The sequence below is a fragment of the Zophobas morio genome, unplaced genomic scaffold, assembly GCF_036711695.1.
Source record: "Zophobas morio isolate AGI-343-1 ecotype UQ-CSIRO unplaced genomic scaffold, CSIRO_AGI_Zmor_V1 ptg000012l, whole genome shotgun sequence".
NCBI classification, from domain to species: Eukaryota; Metazoa; Arthropoda; class Insecta; order Coleoptera; family Tenebrionidae; genus Zophobas; species Zophobas morio.
Genome location: NW_026972117.1, coordinates 11,181,042 through 11,198,388, shown reverse-complemented (window position 1 = coordinate 11,198,388; position 17,347 = coordinate 11,181,042). Strand labels below are relative to the sequence as shown.

Below are 17,347 nucleotides of genomic sequence, written 5' to 3'. Positions count from 1 at the left end.
ATGACATTTCTTACTTAAATATTTGTAATTGTTACACAGATGATATAGGACGAGCTGAATTAGTTACTGAAAGATGATTATTTTTGGGTTTGCAGATGACCGAAAACCGATTTTTTTGGTAACGTATAAGTAGGCTTCGGATCTTAGGTTTTTTGCCTTTTTATATCTACTTCAGGGATTGCAAAACAAATCTGTTTATTTAACGCCCATTTATTACTACCTAAAATGCCTAGTTTATTGTTAGTTATACTGAGTGTCTCTGCGTGTTAGTGAGTGTGCTGGGGCCGGTTTTGATTTTTGTGCATACAGTAAAGAATCCTCAAAATGCCGAAGGTAAAATCATCCATGAAAGATAAAATCAAATTATGGTTAGGGAATAATTTGGACACTAATTTTCAATTTCCTTCTTCAACCAAAGACAATGAGTTATTCTGCAAAGTGTGTGGAAAAGTTGTAAGTAAACATTTAAAATACTGAAGCTTGAATTATGTTCACATTTTTGTTTCCTAGTTTAAGTGCGAAAAAAAAATCACATTTTAACAACACTGCAGTGGCCATGCACATAAAAAGAACAAGAATAAATCCAGTAAACAGACTTTATTAAACATTAGTTGCGACAATGATTTTAGGCAATTTTGCACCGATTTATGTAGGGCATTTACCGCAGCAAATATTCCATGGAATAAAGTTAGTTGTCCTGAGTTTAAAAATTTTATGCATAAATATACAGAAAGGCATTTACCCTCAGAAAGCACTCTGAGAAAAAATTATTTACCAAAAGATTACGATATGGTGAGCACTAGAATTTTTATTTAAAAACTTTTTAACATAAATTTTATAATTTACAGGTAATTAAAAAAAATAGAAATTCTATTGGGAATAATGATATATGGATTAGCGTCGATGAGACGACGTACAGATTAGGAAGATACATAGTCCATTTCTACTAGCTTTGAGGCAGCTTGATAAAACTAATAGCAACACAATCTCGAGATTTATAAACGAATCATTGGGTGTGCTGTTGATAATTTTTAGCATTGAAAGTATTATAATTTATTTAATTGTTAATTTGTAGCTTTATTGTGGCTAAAAGGAACTGAACACAAAAAAGTTAATTAGTTTGTATCAGATGGTGCTTCATACATGATCAAAACTGATACTAATTTGAAGGTGTTTTATGAAAATATAACACACTTAACATGTATGGCATATAGGTTACATTTAGTGTCTGAAACAATTAGACAATGTTAAGAAAATCTTTTTAAAAGCACCAATAAGAATAGAGTTTTATAAAAACAGTTTACCAAACACACCTCTCCCACCTGAACCTGTATTAACCAGGTGGGACACTTGGATTCAAGCAGCATTGTTTTATGCAGAACACTTTGATGTTTTAAAACAAGTCAGTAAATATATAATTAGAGAGCGGATTTATAAGCACAAAAAAATTAAAAATAAGCGCTTACATAAGCACAAGATTTTCAACAAAAAAGCTTTATTTTAAGCAAAAAAGTATTAAATAAGCATGACACTTTCATTAAAAAAGTTTTATTTTAAGCAAAAAAGCATTAAAAACATAATCATATTACAAATCAAAGAACACTTCTTAGAACTTTGGATAAAATATTATTAAAATAATCATAGACTTTATATTTTACACACGTATTTCAGTTTTTTTTAAAACAATTTATGATTGTAATATGTTCCAAGTTGTCCACTGTAAAATTTTTTCGTCGATCATTTAAAATGTGTTTAAAATTGGAGAATGTGCGTTCAACATCCACACTCGTTGTTGGCGCAAATTTGAATTTTGCAACTAATGTTGAAACTAACTCCAAATTTTCCACCTTCTGGCCTTGTAAAACACGAGCAACGTCGGAAAGAACACCGAAACCTGCATTTTTATTTAACACTTCGTCAAGTTTTTGAGATACTCTAGTACCAATATTACCCCTTACTGCGTTTGCGTGTTGTTTAAATTCTTTCACTAAGTTTATGGCATCTACCAACAACATGTTGGGTTTTTCTAACTTTTTTATTACCTCACATACGAATTGATAATTGCTTCTTAGAAAAGCTAGATCTTGTCGCAAATCTTTGTTTTCCAAAATATTTATGCAATCTTTAATCGATTGAGAAGAATCTTCGCTAAACTCCGTAACTACTTCCTCAAATTCTTTGATATATTTGTCATAATAAAATGTGACTTGTAACCATGTTCCCCACCTTGTTATAATCGGCTCTGGGGGCAATGGTATGTTTGGAAATTTTTCCTTAAAATGTTGCACTCTTAGTGGGGCTTTAACAAAAATCTTTTTACCATTTGCCACTAACAGTAGGAAACTGCAAACGTATTCCTTCAGCCACTCTGTATAAACCGTGGGCAATGCAAGTAGAGTGAATTAAATTGGGGTACAATATTTTTAGATTATTCCCTGTTTTCAACATATAACGAGGTGCATCCGAAATCATCAATAAAATTTTATTCGCCGGTACGGCATTTGGCAAAAATAGTGACGTAAGACTGTCATTTATAAACCTGGTAATCGTATTGTCATTTGTTTTATCTAACATTTTCAAACTTACTACATACCCTCGACTAGGGAAATTTTCATTTAAGATTCCAACAATTAAACTTGCCACGTATCTTCCACAACTCTCGGTTGTTTCATCGACAGCGAACCATAGATAATTATCTCCAATGCGATGTTTAATTTCGTTGTAAACTTGCTGAAACACTGGGCCTACATCATTTTTTCGGAGAGTACTTTCAACCGGAATATGTCGATTGCAGTGTTTTTCAAGGAATTCTTGAAGAGGACCTTTCTCCAATTTTTTTAAAGGTATATTCGACTGGATCATCATTTTACATAAATCGAAATTAAACTGAAACTGCTCATCTTTTGTGGAAGTAGATGCAACAGATTCATGTATGGTCTGCTGTTTAATTTTAAAAACTTCAAACATTTTCTTCCTTTCTACATGAAGAGTCGTTCTGACATGTTGCGTCACGTTATATTTTTTATCACTTGGAATCTAAAACAACGTACATATACAGGGTTAACAAAGGAAAATAGATAAAAAAAAAATTAGTGGGCTTACGGTTTTCACACAAGCTCTGCAGAATATTTTGTTGTTTTCTAATTTTAATTCTGGAAAATCCCTTATTCACTCATCCGGCGTCGATTTTACTTTCGGCATTCTTTTAAAATATCAGTAATATTACTAAAAAGAACTCAACATGTAACAAGGGAGAACCACGTATAACACTGTATACTACGACAGATGCGATAGACTGATGGTTGTGAAATAAACGGTTCATTTACTTAAAAGTTTCCATTAGAAAAATTTTAAGGTAGGTAGTTGGGTACAATAATCCTTTTTTCTAGAAAATCTTCAACGGTCTTGCCGCAAAATGCCGAAAAAGAACATCTGGTTAAAAGTTTTAATTCATTATCAACGGAAGTAAGGATTTAAAGTCATAAAATCTATGGAGTATTTTCCCAATCCTATAATAAAATTTTATTACCCAAACGACCGGAACCTATTCACAGAAAGGGTCTTGAGTAAGTGTACTTCAATGGTCAAGTCCAGGTAAAATGCATACGATACGATACGGCTAACTAACAAGTATTTGTCATCCCGACAAGGCCGGCATTTGAACAAAATATGCATTAAAACTCATATTCGTCGAAAAAAGCATTAAATAAGCACATAAGTTTTAATATGCATAAAATTGGAAAAAAAAGCAAATAAGCATAAAAAAAAATGTGTCAAATTACTCCAAATTGTATCATAGTTACAGATATAAAAAAGTTTTGAAGTGCTTAAATTTTTCACAAAAAGCATTAAACTTAGAAATCCGCTCTCTAGTGATGTGGAACGCACGTTTTCAAAACTTAAAATTGTTTTAAGGAATCAAAGGTGTAAATTTACAATCGAAAATTTAGAGAAATATATGGTTTGCTTTTGTAACTCATTTTAAACACCTCAATTAATATTTTATTTTTTGTTAAATGCGACTTGGTTTAATTTGATCACCATTTTTTTGCGATAACTTAGAATTAGTTTACGAAACTATATATCGTTTATTTATTATCATTTTTTTGTTTGTTACACAAAATATTTGTTTCTATAATGTTTTGTTTAATGTTTTTTTTTTAAATTAACTATGATTTTTATGACCTAATTCGTCAATTTTGGAACCTAAAAATTTCTCCTTTTATTCATTTTTTAACGACCTAAAATCGGAAGCCTACATATAAGAGAGCTTTAATATTCTTCCAGCCACAAGCTAATTCTAACGAACTTTCTTTGAGTCTCTGTGGGTTTGTTATGCAAAAGATAGTAATTTTACCATAGTGAAAGACAGGAAATAGAGAAAAAGCAATATACATAAGAAAAGTGTTAGTAAGTTAGCAGAAAAAGTATGTTAGGAATATCGTAAGATGGACGACGAATAAAAAAATCAATACAATTACGCGAGGGTGGGTGGGCGGGGCTTACTTTTTTTATGTGCATCAGATTGTACAAAACTAAATTCGCGTAGGTAATTCTAGCTGAATGGAAGCAATTTTTCATAAATAAGCCAGACGTTTTCTGAAATCCGGACGTAAAATTACAAATTTATTCGAAAGCAATTTGAACTAAATATACAACTTGAACTGGTTATGGGCCGTAAAACATGACGTGTTTTACAGTCGCTCTTAAATTACTCTGAAATTCATCGGCACACAGCCTACCGAAAACGTGAAACTCATTGAACACCAATTAGTTCCATTTGTTCAGCATCAATTGCGCTTAAAGGCTATAACTTTGAACACGTTTGTCTGCCCCAGTGCATCGTTATTTTAAATCAACTGAAAAAGCCAAATTACGACGAAAATTCGATCAAATTTGCTACGTTTTCAGGGCACAATTACCGTGCGTTGATTATTATTATTAAAAAAGTGCAAAAAGTAGGGCTCAACCGGGATTTGAACCCGGGACCTCTCGCACCCAAAGCGAGAATCATACCCCTAGACCATTGAGCCGTTGTAAACAACAATCGACATTTTTGTGCCATCCCATTGGTAACAGATTTCAACAAATCCCTGATAACAGGAAATTAGCAATAAGATTTACGACTCACTAGATAAGATAGCTAATAATATTACTTTCTTGGGATTATTTTAAACAATTTATCTCTAAGTTCCCCAAATTTTAATTTTTACAAAGACACTATGAATATTCTAGTTGTAAAACAGACAACACGAACTCATTAAAATTCCATCCTCAACTGCAGTTTAACCACAATTTGAAACTTTCAAGTACTCCTCTCTTTAAATATTAATTAATTTCCACCTCCACCCGCTCCAAAACAATTTCTCTAAACTCCTGCAGCAAAACGAGGGCTCAACCGGGATTTGAACCCGGGACCTCTCGCACCCAAAGCGAGAATCATACCCCTAGACCATTGAGCCGGTACATACATTTTTGCTGAGGTTTCACTGATGTACTCAATTAAGAGCCGAATAAAAAATTGATGAATATTTAAAACTTAATTAGGAGAAAGTCGTAAATTCGCTCGGCGGCCGGTAATCGCTCAGTCTGCCGCATTCCAGTGCGGAAGAGCAACCTCCGTGCAAAACTGAATTTCATAAAATTACATCAAACGTCTGCTAAGGTCTTTTAATTGGAGTTAAACACGTGTTGCTCTTAACTACCGTAAGCAATTCATAAACTGTAATTCAGGTTAAGACAGTTTAATTAAGGCGGAAGTTCCGCACGTCAAACTAGAAGTAGCGAGAAATTTGAGGTGGAGGTGGTGGCGCTGTCATTAAATCTTGTCCTTGAAACAGATTTATTTATTATTATTATTATTATTATTATTATAACAGCAAGTTTTAACTTTTCGTGTTAAAGAAAATATTATTGCAGCAAATTTGAAATCAGTCAAAAAACAGAAAAATATACTGACATTAATATATATTATTATTATTATTGTCGCATGCCACATTTAGCATCTCATCTTTAATTCTCAATCATCGTTCTGCTCGCCCACTCTTCTTAGAAATGGAAATTTCCACCTTTGTGAACACCCTATTTCCATATCTTCCAACTTCTTTTTTCACTTTTCTAAGATTACTAAAAGGGTTGGTAAAAGACAACAATCTTTCTCTAGTGCTTTGAAAGGTTTAGCTCTTCTGAAACATTTTTCCGGCCTTAAATTGAATGATTTATCTATATAGCTATTACTAATGCTTACGTAAGTGCTCTTTATTTGCTTTTACTAAGTACTTCCAAACGCTTATTAATAAGAATGTTACTATACGCCTTCTCCAGGTCCATGAAGAGTTACAAAAAAAAATGAAAATGCTTAAAATTTGGTGCAAAGTAACAACGTGGATGATCTAAGTAAAATTATACTTATTTTGTTGTACCTACGTCATGTAGTTTTTCACATACTACCTTGGTAAATTTAAAACGAAAGATGCGTAAAAATATCACCCCCCGACAAACTACAATTCACTCCATTTCCATTATTTCGCTATTAAAATCTGTATCATCACCGTCATTTTCAAACTGAGATTCTAAATCAGACTCACCTAGTGAAATAATGAAAGGAGGTATAGATTCGTACGAAAGATTTCCCATATTTTTTTCCCAATCTGCCAAAATAAGTTTTTCACAATGTTTACAAAAATTTTGCCACATGCTTGGAGTATACTTAGAAAGCGCCTCAAGCCATACATTCTCCACCCTATTTTTTAATGAAGGTTAAGAATTTATATGCTTGTTGTGATAGTTCTTACAAAATCCCCACGCCATTTCAATTGGATTATATTGACAATGGTACGGAGATAATCTAAGAACTTCATGGCCACTTTCTCTTAATGTCTCGTCTACCAAATATCTTTTTTTTTTCTATTGTTTCTGAAGGGTTTAATTAAATCCCACAACTGTTTCTTCGAAAATTTTTTGTCAAATTCAACACTATGTTTAAAGAGCCATTTCTGCATTTCACATTTTTTACTAGAAAAAGTGGGTGGTTTATCCAATTGAAAGATGTCCCGTCCATCGTTTTATGATAGCCTCTATCGTTAATTTTTGAATTTAAAAAATTGTTACAACCATCCAAGAGCCCCAGTGAATAGTCAACCTTGATCCTTCACTTTTAATTTTGGTGGGATTGCTTTTTAGATCAGTATCGTGGACCCAGAGACGAATGGACGAACCATTTTGATAGATCCATGTTTCATCCAAATACACGAAAGTCAAATTTTCACAAGAATTTAAAAACTGTAAATATGTTCTCAAAAAGTAATTTTGGCTGCAACGACCTGTTTTTGTTCACATAGAATTTTGCAACCATTTACTTCCTTGTGTTTATAACCCATTGACTTAAGAATTTTGTATAATGTGGTTTGCCCCCCTTTAATTCCAACTGTTCCCTAGAATGTGCCAAAAGAGTATCTACAGTGAAATATTCGTTTTTTTCATTAAGTTGCCAAATTTGTCGTTGCAGGTCTTTCCGAAACATATAATTTGTAAATAAATCCGTTGGTTTTCGCTTGCCAGATAGTGTTGTTTTTAAATTTTGGTTCCCTGTTGATAAAATTTTCGCCATAGTTGATGTTCCCACCTATGAAAAAAAAAAAAATTAAAACATTTTACAGCGTATTTTTACATTACAGAAAATATGTTCGAGCCCTCATAGTTACTTCTTCGAAAGAAAGATCGGGCCTGTCTTTTCGAAACTGCAAAACACATCTTTTTATTGCAATTTTTTGTTACCTTCTAGAAATTTGGCTTTCTAATTCCGTGCTCAATTCTGAATTTTGACCTAATAACTATATAGTCCTCAGATCAGGCAGAAAGTTTGATAAAACAAATGTAACTAGAAATGGAGGAGTTCTTCTTGCATCCAAGTTGCAGTTTTCAACTATCCAACTTGATTTGCTTACCTCCACAGACATTCTTGGATCCAAACACAGCATTGGCTATTTTAGTTTCTACATCTTCATTGTCTATACTTCACCAAAACCTACGGCTGATGAATATATACTATTGTTCAATTTGCTAGGTAATCCGGAGGAAATATTCAACGAACGTGTAATAATTATTGGGGATTTCAATCTTCCTGACAATGACAAAGATTCTTTGTATGGTAAATCTGGTATTAGAGGCCAAGGCCGATAATTTTTTAGACCAAAAAAATTTAGAACAGGATGATACCCATTGGAAAAGGAAGTAAATATAAGAAAAATAAAAGGAAAAATAATTTACTGGCGATCTGAGGTCGGGAAGTAGAAGAGGGTGAGCTTTTAAGAGTGGAAAACGGTTTATCATGATTTCCGGCAAAACTACAAGTCCTGCCGAAAAAATTAGTTCTAGGTGATAAAAAGAGCTACAACTTTTGTATTTACACTTTTTTCACATAACCTCAAAATTTATGCGAAAAATCTAAATAACCGAGTTTTTAGTTTCTTATTTTTATCTCTTTTTATGTCCCAAACTCACTACAATTTTTTTGTTCAAAATATTTATTGGGGAACAAATAATACTTTGATTTAATATCGAAAAAGCACCCTAATTTTCAATCAAATTCTCAGGTCAAAGTATCTGCTTTTTTAAAAAAATCGATTTGCTTTTTGTTGGTTGAAATCTCTAGTTTCTGATAGTGTAAAAAAATACACCTTACTATGGCAAATTTTCACAGAAAATGCAAAAAAAATTAAAAACTCCAGTGCGAAAAATTTTTGTTTAATCATCATGTAAAAGTTTGAGCTATTTATTAAAATTTACACTTTAATTACTCGAAAAAAGTAAGATTCCATGTTACATTGATAAACTAAAAAATTGCAAATCCATGAAACAAACGCCTTCTGTTGGTAGGAAATTTGCCAATGATATTAAATTGTGGTCAATTGATTTGCGAAGTCTTAATTGATTCAGTGCTATATTGTATTTTTTACATTATTTAGAAATCGATTTGATTAATTGTAATCCATTTTTTTCGATATCTTCTTTGCTTGCATGTTTTTTATAAAAAATATTGGCCAAATTTGACAAATTTTTGCCGTCTAAGTAGCCGACCCGGTAAACGTTGTTTTGCCATATAAATTATCTCCAGTGACTATTTTGGTAGTTAAATAAAAAATTAAATTAAAATAAATAAATAAATTATAATTAAATTAAATTATAAATTATACATACAAATTTATCGTACGACAATTCAACAACCATCTTGTAACTCTATTGCGCATCTGTGGATGAAAGTAAAGATATTCATATCGCTATTAAAAAATGGGGTCGGTGGTACAAGGGTGAAAATTTAGGGTTATATGTATTTTTTGATGCCAAATCTTAAAAAAAATAAAAATAAAAATATTTTTGTCCAAAAATTAAAAAAAAATATTTTTGGGTGGGCCACCCTCATCACTTAGGGGTATAAAAAATAGTTTACGACCTATTTTCAGACCTACCGAATATACACAAAAAATTTCATAAAATCGGTCGAGCCGGTACTTTGAATAAAAAAAATTACAGTGAGTTTGGGACATAAATAGGTAAGTTTTCACCAAATTTCGTGAAAACCGTTTTCTACCCTTAAAAGCACACCCCCTTCCACTTCCCGACCTCAGATCGCCCGTAAATTATTTTTCCATTTATTTTTGTTATATTTTCTTCCTTTTCCAATGGTCATCATCCTGTTCTAATTTTTTTTCACTTTTTACCATTCTCAAAGGTTTCAGCATTGGCCTATAATAATTGGACTGTAATTGAGTCATGCACCTGTTGTCCAATTTCTAATAATAATAAAAAGTTCTACTATAAATTTCATTTTTTCGATGTTCTTATTAAAACTGGCATAAGAATTGCTTTGTTGTGTATAACGCAAAATGATCACGTTTTTTCAAAATAATAAAACACCAACATTCGCCCAAATTCTTCAAAAAAAAACAGCACCACAGACTCCCAAGATTGTTTCAAATTCTTCTTAAAACAGAACACCAGGCCCCTATAGAATTTTTTCAAATTCTTAAGAAATGCAAAGTAGTCATAATTCTTTCAACGTCGTTCTAAAACAAAATTTTGCGAAATTCTGAATTTAAAATGATTATATGTATTGCCTTTGGTAAATTATAACTAAATTTCAAATTTCTCGACTTGATTACAAGCTAGTTTTATTTACTCTGCGATGCGTCGATTTAAACTTCCGCAAAAAATCTCTCTGATAAGAAGTGCGATGAGAGTTTTTTGTTGCTTTACGTTATGCAAAGGAGTTGTGTTTTAGCGCAGTACATTTTTGACTTTGATGAGTGCATGTTCGTTCCTCAAATCGGCTTGTTTAAATGGTTTATTTTTATCAAAAATAGATTACTTTCGTGCTAAAATATAAGGTGAAGTGGTGATCTTCAAGGGTTGACATGGAATGGAAGGAAATTAGGATTTAAAGGATAAATGCATCTCTCTGCGATTTTGCTTGTTAAAGGTTAGTTTTTTCCATCTTTTATTGGTGAATTTGGTACTGTTCTGTAGATTAAATTTTTGCCATAATTGTTGTTGATATTCAAACGATATCGCATTAGCTGTCAAACAGTTGTTGCGTTTTATTTGATTAAATTTTGTTTTATGAAAAATCGGGCTGTCTCTTAATAACCTACTTGGTGTTGGTGTATCATTTTTTCAATAATGCTAGGCCCTGTGGGTCCTGTATGGGGGTCATCCAGAGTTCTACACTTTCGGTTTTCTGTGACAGGCGATTTTACCCTGACTACATTGAAATTGAGTCTGATTTGGATAAATATTTGTCTGATGTTCCTGGTTTGTCAATTCATCAAGCGGGGTTCAATAAATTTCTGGAATGTAAATATTTTGAAATGACAAAATCATTGAATAATTTATTTGAGAATTTAGAAGCTGAATTTTGGCTGGTTGCTTTCGAATTTTTCAATTTCTCGCCTTTTAAATTTTCAACTTTTTGATCTGTCGTTCGATTTCTGATTTCTCTGGGCAACTGAAAAAAATTTTGGATTTTGTAATTTTACAATTTTGGCATTTTCTCGATTTCTCAGTTATTTGATTTTTAAAAATATCGAGAAAATAGATGTTTATTATTTTAAATTTTCGATTTTTGATTTTTTGTCACCGAGTTTTTGGAAGGGAGTAAAAAGTAATTTTGATCAGCGATTACCATTTTTACCGTAACTTTAAAACATCTGAAAATTTGTTCTTTTAGTTAAAAAATCGAAAAATGATAAGTCGTGAGAAGTAAAAATTTTAACTTGAGAACTTGAAAAATTAAAAAGCAAAAAATTTCTCAATTGTAAAGTTAAAACTAGAAACATCAAAAGATTGGAATCAAAAACTGCTAAATTGCCAAACAAATTATCAAATGAAAATAAAAAAAAAAAAAATGAAAACTGGAATTCCGAATTCGATTTTATAAGATTTTTTTTTTTAATTTTTCCATATTTCGTTTTCCGATTAAACAGTTGTACAATTTTGCGTTTTCTCATTTATCCAATTTTTCAGTTTGCCATTTTTTGTGTTTAAGTTTTTTTATTCTTAACAAGTATTAGCCCCACCCACCCTCCCATATTTGCTTAGACGATATGTCATTTGCCAAAATCAGTCTCATCTTGACAAGTAGTAGCCCCGCCCACCCACCCTTTATTTTCTTAGAAGAGTGGGTCATCTGCCAAAATCAGTCTTATCTTGACAAATACTAGCCCCGCCCACCCGCCCTTTGATTTCTTAGAGAGTAGATCATTTGCCAAAATCAGTCTTATCGTAGCGAGTACTACTAAATTTTTCAGTTTTTCGATTTTTCAACTGTGGAATTTTTCAATTTCTCGCTTTTTAAATTCTCAACTTTATGATCTGGCTTTCGATTTCTGATTTCTCTGGGCAACTGAAAAAAACTTTCGATTTTTTCATTTTACAATTTTCCGAATTCTCAATTATTTGATTTTGATAAATATCGAGAAAATAGATGTTTATTTTTTTAAATTTTCGATTTTTGATTTTTTGTCACCGAGTTTTTGAAAGGGAGTAAAAAATAATTTTGATCAGCGATTGCTATGTTTACCGTTACTTTAAAATATTTGAAAATTTTGTTTCTAAGTTTCAATTTTTGGATTTTTTGATTTTTCAAAATTTCAGTTCGAATAAGTTTGTTTTTTAGTTAAAAAATCGAAAAATGACAAATCGTCAAAAGGAAAAATTTTAAATTGAGAACTTGAAAAATTAAAAATCAAAAAATTTCACAATTGAAAAGTTAAAACTTGAAAAATCAAAAGAGTGGAATTAAAAACTGCTAAATTGTCAAACAAATTATCAAATGAAATATTCAAAAGTTGAAAAATCTAAAAACTAAACAAAAAAGAAAACTGGAATTTCGAATTCGATTTTATAAGATTTTTTTTTGAGTCTTTCAATATTTCGGTTTTTGATTTTCCGAATAAACAGTTGTACAATTTTCCGATTTCTCATTTATCCAATTTTTCAGTTTGTCATTTTTTGATTTTAAGTTTTTTTATTTTTAGCAAGTATTAGCCCCACCCACCCAGCCTTTATTTTCTTAGAAGAGATGGTCATCTGCCAAAATCAGTCTTATCTTGACAAGTACTAGCCCCGCCCACCCACCCTTTATTTTCTTAGAAGAGATGGTCATCTGCCAAAATCAGTCTTATCTTGACAAGTACTAGCCCCGCCCACCCTCCCTTTATTTTCTTAGAAGAGTGGGTCATCTGCCAAAATCAGTCTTATCTTGACAAGCACTAGAGGGTAGGTTATTTGGCAAGTACTATCCCGACCCACCTGCCCTTTGTTTTCTTAGAGAGTAGATCATTTGCCAAAATCGGTCTTATCGTAGCGAGTACTATCAAAATTTTCAGTTTTTCGATTTTTCAACTTTCGTATTTTTCAATTTCTCGCTTTTTAAATTTTCAATTTTTTGGTCTGTCTTTCGATTTTTCAATTTTTAATTTTGGCAGTTTTGCGATTTCTCAAGTATTTGATTTTTAAATTATCGAGAAAATAGTTGTTTATTTTTTAAAATTTTCGATTTTTAATTTTTTGTCACCAAGTTTTTGGGAGGGAGTAAAAAGTATTTTTGATCAGCGATTGCCATGTTTACCGTAACTTTAACATCTGAAAATTTTGTTTCTAATTTTCAATTTTTGGATATTTTGATTTTTCAAAATTTCGGTTCGAATAAATTTGTTCTTTTAGTTAAAAAATCGAAAAATAACGTTTTAACTTCAGAATCTGAAAAATAAAAAATCAAAAAATTTCACAATTGTAAAGTTAAAACTTGAAAAATCAAAAGATTGGAATTAAAAACTGCTAAATTGTCAAACAAATTATCAAATGAAATATTCAAAAGTTGAAAAATCTAAAAACTAAACAAAAATGAAAAACTGGAATTTCGAATTCGCTTTTATGATTTGTTTTTTTTTCAATTTTTCGATATTTCAGTTTTTGATTTTCCGAATAAACAGTTGTATAATTTTCCAATTTCTCATTTATCCAATTTTCAATTTGTCATTTTTTGATTTTAATTTTTTTTATTATTAGCAATTATTGGCCCCCCGCCCACCCGCCCTTATTTTCTTAGAGGATAAGTATGACATCTGCCAAAATCATTCTCATCTTGACAAGTACTAGCCCCCCGCCCACCCTGCCTTACTTTCTTAGAGGATATGTCATTTGCCAAAATCAGTCTCATTTTGACAAGTACTAGCCCCGCCCACCCACCCTCTATTTTCTTAGAAGAGTGGGTCATCTGCCAAAATCAGTCTTATCTTGACAAGTACTAGCCGACCCCAGCCGCCTTTTATTTTCTTAGAGGGTAGGTTATTTGGCAAATATTAGCCCCACCCACCCGCCCTTTGTTTTCTTAGAGAGTAGATCATTTACCAAAATCAGCCTTATCGCAACGAGTGCTACCAAATTTGTCAGTTTTTCGATTTTTCAACTTTCGAATTTTTCAATTTCTCGCTTTTTAAATTTACAATTTTTGGATCTGTCCTTCGATTTCTGATTTCTCTGGGCAACTAAAAAAAACTTTCAATTTTTTTATTTTACAATTTGGGCAGTTTTCCGATTTCTCAATTACTTGATTAGTAAAAATATAGAGAAAATAGATGTTTATTTTTTTAAATTTTTGATTTTTGATTTTTTGTCACTGAGTTTTTGGAAGGGAGTAAAAAGTAATTTTGTTCAACCCTTGCCTTGGTTACCGTTACTTTAAAACATCTGAAATTTTTTTTACTAATTTTCAATTTTTGGATTTTTCGATTTTTCAAAATTTCGGTTCGAATGAATTTGTTCTTTTAGTAAAAAAATCGAAAAATGACAAATCGTAAAAAGGAAAAATTTTAACTTGAAAAATCAAAAGATTGGATTAAAAACTGCTAAATTGTAATGAAACTGGAATTTCGAATTCGATTTTATAAGATTTGTTTTTTTTTAAATTTTTCGATATTTCAGTTTTTGATTTTCCCCACCCAAGCAGCCTTTATTTTCTTAGAAGAATAAATCATCTGCCGAAATCAGTCTTATCTCGGCAAGTACTAGCTCCCCGTCCACCCTCCCTTCTTTTTTTGATGATATGTCATCTGGGAAAATCAGTCTTATCTTGACAAGTACTAGCCCCGCCCACCCACCCTTTATTTTCTTAGAAGAGTGGGTTATCGGCCAAAATCAGTCTTACCTTGACACGTACTAGCCCCACCCACCCACCCTTATTTTCTTAGAGGATACGTTATTTGCCAAAATCAGTGTCATACTTGCCAAGATAAGATTGATTTTGGCAGATGTCCTGCTCCTGTAAGAAAATAAAGGGTGGGTGGGCGGGGCTAGTACTCTTTCTTAGAAGGTAGGTTGTTTGGCTACCATAGTGTAAAATTTCATTTTTGAAAAAGTTGTGTAAAAATTCTGAAAAAAAATATTTAGAGATATATATATCCGTACGTGCTGATTCCAAAAATATTGCATGTTTATGGTAACGGAGCAATCTTTTCGGAAAATTCAGTGTGATATGCGATATTTCAGTGGACGATTCTGGAAAAACGGTTTAAGTTATCGAAGAAATGAAACCAAAAGTGACTTCTGAGGCCCAAAATCTACATGGAAGTATTTAGTTAAATTTCGAAAATCGTCGAGAATGAGAATGAGAATAATAATTTGTATAGCACAACTAACACGACAGAACGCAGAGGGAAAGTTGACCGGCCGAGAATACAACTCAGTCGCCAGTTCATGTAGAAAGCACACTATTTCCTCCACCTGTTTACATACCTGATTTAATTTTTGCGCCGTCTTAGCTCCCCTTTGACGGAACGAAAGCCGCGATTTACTCCGATGTTTACTTAAGCTACTACAGCCTCAAAACCGAAGCAACATTTCCATAGAATTGGTTACAGAATCCAGGATTAATATCGATTTGGGACGGTTAGGGTCACAGGATAAAAAATTCGCATCTCGACGTCTTCCTTGTTTAGTTCTTCATACATGCTGCTTTATTAAATATTTGTAGATGTCTCCATTTTTATTGCTAGGTTGTTCTGTGTAAGAGCAGCAAGCTTCTCTTATATATTACACGTTACATAATTTATTCCCGACCTTGTTACAAATTCTTACTAGCACTTACGGTAAATTTCCGACTTTTTTGACTCGCTTTACTGCCAAATAAATTAAACGTGGCGTTATTTAGCCGGATAGCAGCACAAGGATTCAACAGATGACAGGCCGAAGTGGTCTGATTTTAATTTATGGTGGAGCTTCGGCCAAAACGGAAACCGTGTAATGTCGATGGGTTATACTGAAACGATAATTTTTATAACTTGCCAATTTTATGTGCGTATATTGTGCCGCAAAAACAAGATAATAAATTTCGTTATTAAGCACTGTTTTTGGAGCCCGAACAATAATAACTTTATGTGGAGGGCATATATTATCTCGGATATGTGAAAGAGCGGTCGTGATTTGTTTATATTTGTGAAAAACAAATAGAGCATCGAATAAAACTCTTTTTTTTTTTAATAAATTCGATTGAAAACTCTTTATTTAACATACGGATTCAATCCCGAAGATGACTCGATTACAAATTATCGCTCGCCCCATATTATTTAAATTATTCCATTAATAATTTCCACCACCTCATATTAAATAGAACACGAAAACGTCGTCAGTTTAAACATGTCATTAAATTCTCATTTGATTCAATCAAATTCAACAAGTCGGCAACTCAAAATGAAACGTTAATGTGCTATAAATTTTTAATGAATCATTAATTTTTAATTTAATTTCTGTAAACTAATCGTAGCGTCTGTAGATTATATATATGTGACGGTTTTCATTAAATTTAAAATTACAAAAGTCCCCAGATTAAAAAAAATGCAAATTTCAATTAAATTTTGGGAAAAAACGTGTGCGATAGAAAAAATAGTATAAATAACTCGTTCATAAGGCCATTGAGGCACTCATCCTTTATATAACTAGCGGTTTCTCCGCTCGTTCTATAAACTTGGATTCGTGCCTCAATATTTGCCTTATGAAACTCGTTCTTTAATATACTATTAAAAATCTGCCAGAATATGAATAGCCACAAATCCCTAATTGTAACAATTTTGTTTTTTTAGCTTCACCGAGATTAGAGCAGTGAGCAACAAAAAAGTTATCACTCTGGGTACAGGTGCTTGCGAAATAAGTGGATAAACGTTACGAGGTTAAAAACACGCTATTAGCATTATAAAAGTTTTATTCCATTTTGTTCGTAAATAAACGCTAAGCAGAAAAAAACTGACACTCAACGGTACGAAAATTCATAATAAATTTATAAATGTAAATGAATAAGATATAATAACACAAATAAACAAGATATCAAAAAAAAGTAAGTGCAATAAAGGTAGTTAAGTTTGACTGTGCCATAAAGCGTGAATTTTCACTTGTTGCTTATACTACTATTTTTAAACCTCATGTGATTAGAGATAAAGCAATTAACACGGTAATAAGTCTATAAACTTTATTACTTGTTGCCAAACCGCCCAGATATGAGTCGTTTATTGTTTATAACGGCTCAATGGTCTAGGGGTATGATTCTCGCTTTGGGTGCGAGAGGTCCCGGGTTCAAATCCCGGTTGAGCCCGTTTTTTGCCAAATTAACTTTGAAACTTTCACTTTTTTAAAATTAGTGTCTGTGACTAACATTATTTTTCTCGTTCGGGTTTACATGACATTTATTCCCTTTCATACATGAATACTTTTTAGTCAACACACGTTTCAGAGTTATTCAGCGGGCACATCGCGATAATACGGTACAATGAACAAATATCGAGCTATTTAGATTAAATTT

The 17,347-nt window shown here is 32.0% G+C and overlaps 1 protein-coding gene and 3 non-coding genes across 6 annotated transcripts in view; 2 read left to right on the top strand and 2 right to left on the bottom strand.

Annotated features, from left to right (window-relative positions):
• The window catches only part of LOC135127768 (potassium voltage-gated channel protein Shaker), an 843,060-nt gene that overhangs the window by 169,415 nt on the left and 656,298 nt on the right, over nt 1–17,347 (top strand). The gene's annotated exons all lie outside the window — the stretch shown is intronic.
• Trnap-ugg (transfer RNA proline (anticodon UGG)) lies at nt 4,962–5,033 on the bottom strand. The gene has a single exon. It is a non-coding gene; the product is annotated as a tRNA-Pro (tRNA).
• Nucleotides 5,391–5,462, bottom strand: Trnap-ugg (transfer RNA proline (anticodon UGG)). Its single transcript has one exon. It is a non-coding gene; the product is annotated as a tRNA-Pro (tRNA).
• On the top strand, nt 17,069–17,140 carry Trnap-ugg (transfer RNA proline (anticodon UGG)). Its single transcript has one exon. It is a non-coding gene; the product is annotated as a tRNA-Pro (tRNA).